Source organism: Myotis brandtii, unplaced genomic scaffold (assembly GCF_000412655.1).
Source record: "Myotis brandtii unplaced genomic scaffold, ASM41265v1 scaffold50, whole genome shotgun sequence".
NCBI lineage: Eukaryota > Metazoa > Chordata > Mammalia > Chiroptera > Vespertilionidae > Myotis > Myotis brandtii.
This window is the reverse complement of record NW_005369061.1, coordinates 1,715,666-1,720,898: the sequence shown is the minus strand read 5'-3', so window position 1 is coordinate 1,720,898 and position 5,233 is coordinate 1,715,666. Positions and strand designations below refer to the sequence as shown.

The 5,233-nt window shown below is 52.2% G+C and overlaps 1 pseudogene; it reads right to left on the bottom strand.

Annotated features, from left to right (window-relative positions):
• On the bottom strand, positions 1 to 454 carry LOC102251055 (annotated as a pseudogene).
• Between the last annotated feature and the right edge of the window lie 4,779 nt (positions 455 to 5,233).

Below are 5,233 nucleotides of genomic sequence, written 5' to 3'. Positions count from 1 at the left end.
CTATTTCTCCACTCTTTCAAGGGTGGTGGGCGGACCCCACAACATGGCCACCTGGCTGGACCCCTGGTTTCTGGCCAGATCCACCTCCCTCTGCTCCCGCTGCTTCTTCCACTTAAGCATCACCTAGTTGAGGTGCTCGCGGAAGTCCCAGTCGTGCTGCAGGCCAGGAAGTTGGAGAAGCTGTGGTGCTTGCATTTGAGCAGCAGGATAAGGTAGTGGGCGCAGTAGTCTCGCTGCTGAACCACCAGCTGTGCATCGTTCATCTGCTGCTGCGTGGCCACCATCTCGCACTCCTTGCACCCGGGGGAGCCATGGGTGGGAAGGTGGGCATCCGCAGGGGGTCTGGCTCCCCTGAGGAATCACCCAGGTAGCGCCTGGCCAGGTGCGCCCCCATGGCTGCTGTCGCCACAGATTCCTGTGGCAGTCAGGTCACCTCGTTCCTATCTGGAAGCACTCCCCCCTCCCTGTTCACTTCTTTGCCTTGTTACCTGATGGATGGCCCTCATCTGTCCTAGCTGAAGAACCAGGGACCAGCTCCAGAACATGCTGGAAGGAGACTCTCCGATGTGGACTTTATAAATTTTCATATGGGCATCCCATCCACCCACCAATCCATCCATCCATCCATCCATCCATCCACCCATCCACCCATCCATCCGTCCATCCACATCCATCCATCCATCCATCCATCCATCCATCCATCCATCCATCCATCCATCCATCCATCCATCCATCCATCCATCCATCCATCCATCCATCCATCCATCCATCCATCCATCCATCCATCCATCCATCCATCCATCCATCCATCCATCCATCCATCCATTCTTTCAACACATTTTTGTTGGGTATCAACTCGAGGCTGAAGAGGTGCATACAGACAGTCATATAGACAGACTCTGTCCCAATGGAACTGATAGTCTGGTGGGGGTCTGGGCAGGTTATCAGGAGAGAGAAATGCACTGTGATATGTGCTGTGGGTGTATAGGACACTTAGCAGGCAGCCTGAGTTAGTCTGTGACGAGAGCTCACGAAGGAAGTTCAGTCTTAGGCTGACTTGAAAGATAAGCAAGACTTAACCAATCAAGTGGGGAAAGGGAGGCAGGGAAAGCATGTCAAGAGGAAGCAGGAGCATGGCCACCCCCTAGAGCAGTGGTTCTCAACCTTCCTAATGCCGCGACCCTTTAATACAGCTCCTCATGTTGTGGTGACCCCCAACCATAACATTATTTTTGTTGCTACTTCATAACTGTCATTTTGCTACTGTTATGAATCATAATGTAAATATCTGATATGCAGGATGTATTTTCATTGTTACAAATTGAACATAATGAAAGCATAGTGATTAATCCCAAAACCAATATGTAATTATATATGTGTTTTCCGATGGTCTTAGGCGACCCCTGTGAAAGGGTCCTTCGACCCCCAAAGGGGTCACAACCCACAGGTTGAGAACCGCTGCCCTAGAGGTTTTAGACAATGCAGGGCCAGGTGAGGATCTGAACACGGTTGAATCGAGGCAGGAATGGTGAGAGCTGAGGCAAAAGAGGAAGGCAAGGAGAGAGTCTTGTAGGAGTCGTTTAAGCACCTATGGAGCACCTTCCAAGGTGCTGAGGGGAGTATGAGACAAAATGGGGGGGCCCAACTGGAGAGGCAGAGTCAGACGTGGGGAGCAGTCAGGAACCTTGCAGTCAGATTCTGGGTCCTGCATTCTCAGAGCTGTGAGCAAGATGCCCACCCTCCTGCTCCGTGTGGGACCCCTTTCCACCTCTCCCTACGGTCTCAGGGCAAGCTAGCCACCCAAGAAGGGCGCTTCAGGTGCTGGGGAGTGCATCACCTTTCACCGTTCACCCTGGGGTGGAGGTGGAGGTGTCCTGGTAAATAGCCTCATTGTGCCTCCCTAGCCCTGCTACCTGTGGCCCTCTGTGCATGAGAACATTCCTGCCCTCTTCTTCAATCAAGATTTCACAGCCATCCCTACACCCTGTCTTCTCTCCTCTAGGCTGAGCAGTTCAATCCCCGGTCTCACAAATCACTCCTGCTCCCTGCTATGGCCAATCCTCTCGTCTTTCCAGGACCACTTGGGCTGTGCCCCTGTGGGCTCCAGGCCAAGCCTGCTCCACCCGGTTGCCTCGGGAGCCTCTCTCTGATGCCTGTTTCATGTGTCCAGGTCTGAACTTCCTAAAAGCTACCTTTGGGCCCCAGCCCCGGCTCTATCTCTAGTTTATCTACCACCTGCTTCTGAGGATAAGCCGGTTCTTGTAAGCTGGGAACATCTCCTCCCTCCCTAGTACTTTCTCGGCTGCTCTCGGTGGCACTCTCCAGGAGGGTCACTGGTCAAAGTGCACAGTAGGCGTTTTCTGGTTATGACTCCTCCCTGAGATAGTGCAGAGACCTGGCACAGGCAAGACCCCAAGCAAGGCTGAAGAAGGACAGTCTCAGCACCTGCCGCGTGTTGCTCACAGTCCATTAGGAGCCATGACAAAAGGAACGGTTATTTGCAGGGTTAATTGAAAGAAAAGGGGGTGAGGCCGACGGGAGCACTGAACAAGGTCTGGCAGAGTGGGGCCCTGGCTGTGCCTGGCAAGGGAAAAGCTCTGTGACAGCTGGAGACCTCCCACCGGCCTCAGGACACGGCTTCTGCTAGGAAGTCATCATCGACCACCTGCTGCTGGGGATGTGCTAGCGGGCCCTGGCTGTGCCTGGCAAGGGAAAAGCTCTGTGACGGCTGGAGACCTCCCACTGGCCCCAGGACACGGCTTCTGCTAAGAAGTCATCATCGACTGCACCTGCTGCTGGGGATGTGCTAGCACCCCAACATTGGTCCTCAAAAGAGGATCAGCCAGGGTCCCAAGGGCCTATGACCGAGAAGGGGGCTGTAGAAGCAAAGCTGGGGGGCGGGGATGGTGTCTCAGTAAAAGAGTAGCCATCCAGCCGTAACCGGTTTGGCTCAGTGGATAGAGCGTCGGCCTGCGGACTCAAGGGTCCCAGGTTCGATTCTGGTCAAGGGCATGTACATTGGTTGCGGGCACATCCCTAGTAGGGGGTGTGCAGGCAGCTGATGGATGTTTCTCTCTCATCGATGTTTCTAACTCTCTCTCCCTTCCTCTCTGTAAAAAAATCAATTAAAAAAAAAAGAGTAGCCATCTAATGTGGAAACACCAAGTTTTGCCATCACAGGGGCCCAGAGAAAGCGAGGCAAAGAGCATGGACAGTCTTGGATGTGAATCTGGATTTTCCCTGTTACTCACAAGTTGTGTGACCCTGCGCAAGTAACTGCATCGCTGGGAGCCTGCATCACAGGTTGGTGTCAGAGTTGGGAGAATTGGGATGCAGATTACACATAGAGTGGATGTTGTTCCTCTGGGGAGGCCCAGCCACGCTCCCCTTGTGGCTTCTCCAAAGCCTCAGGCCATGGGAGAGGCCTTGTCCAGGGTGAAACAGAATTGGGGTATTGTCTTGGGTTTCTGAAACCCATTGTCTATCCCTGTGCCTCCGGACTCCTCCTCACCTTTGCCCCGAGCGGGTGGCTCGTAGGCGGCATGGGAGTGGAGAGGCCACAGCCTGAATGGGGGCATGGGGGTGGCCAGTCCTTCCTATCTCACTGTAGCTTCCCACCCAGCCTGGTGCCAGGAGTCCTGCCACCTGGATCTACCCATAGCTCTCTGCCCATCCTGCAGAAGGCATTGCATGTCTCTCACACAGACCTGGGTGGCTCCAGATCTCACTGGCATAACAGCCCAGGTCATTGTATAACCTGGAGATGTGGTGATCAGCTCTCAGTCCTGTCCCCCACAAACGCACATTTCAACCACACCGAAGCTCCTGCTCCCTGAACGTCACCAGGCTTCCACGCTTTGTTTACTTCCTGAAGCATTTGCTCTGGCGCTCTGCCTTCTTATCCTGGCACACACATCATCCCACTCTGATAATCAACAGAAACATGGACTGAGCTTCGACTGAGTGCAGTGTTGGGGGTGGGGAGGGGTGAAGGGACCAAGAGGCAGAGGCTCTGGCTTGAAAGACAACCGGCAATTCCTTCCAACCCCCAACCGTCACCTCCAGCACACACACACCCCATCCTCCGCCTGCTTGGGATCCTTCCTCCATCACCTTGTGGCCAAGTTAGGCTCAACTTTCAAGTTTTAGCTTAGATGCCACCTTCTCCAGGAGCCCTTGCTCCGCACTCCCAGTGCTCTCCTTCCGCCTGGAGTTCAGGCACTGGTTTGGACCTCCCAGGGCACTCATAAAGCACAGTCATGCGCTGCTTAAAGAGGTTTCCATCAAGCCCTGGCTGGTGTTGCTAAGTGGTTAGAGCAACGGCCCATATACCAAAGGGTCATGGGTTTGATTCCGGTCAAGGTCATGTACCTGGGTTGCAAGTTCAATCCCTGGCCCTGGTCCCAGTGTGTGCAGGAGTAAACCAATCAATGTGTCTCTCTCAGATTGATGTTTCTCTCTCTCCCCCCGACTCTCTTCCCTTCCCTCTCTCCCTCCCTTTCACTCTCTCTAAAAATCAATGGGAAAAATATTCTCAGGTGAGGATTAATAACAACAGCAAAAAAGATGTTTCCATCAACAACAGACCACACATATAACAGTGGTCCCATAGATTATAATTATAATGGAGCTGAAAAATTCCTATCTTTTAGTGATGCCATAGCCATTGTAACTTCATAGCACAAGGCACTACAATTGCCTATGGTATTCAGTACAGTAACATGCTGTACAGATTTGTAGCCTAGGAGCTATAGCTTGAACTAGACCATCCAGGTTTGTGTAAGTACCTCCATGATGTTCACACAATGACAAAATCGCCCAACAACACACTTCTCAGAACGCATCCCCAATGTTAAACGACGCATCGCTGTGCTTGAATTCTGGCTGTCTCTGTGTCCCGGGGCCTCAGTTTCCCAACCCATAAAATGGAATAGTAACACTGAACTCATGGTGTGGTTTTACCGAGCAAATGCCAACAGCACACTAACCACTGTGTACTAACTGCTGAACAAATGTTAACTCTATCAGCAGCATTTTAGCACTGAATGGGGTGTTAACGTAAAAACCATTGAAACCTGTAAAGAACTTTTGTGAGTTTATTTGAGCCAAACTGTCGGGAAGCAGAACCTCAACGAATTGAGATAATGCTCCGAGAATGGCGGGGTTACATATGTATTTATACATTTGCAATCAAGGGAGGGATGTAGGTGGGTTACATGAAATTCATTGGTGA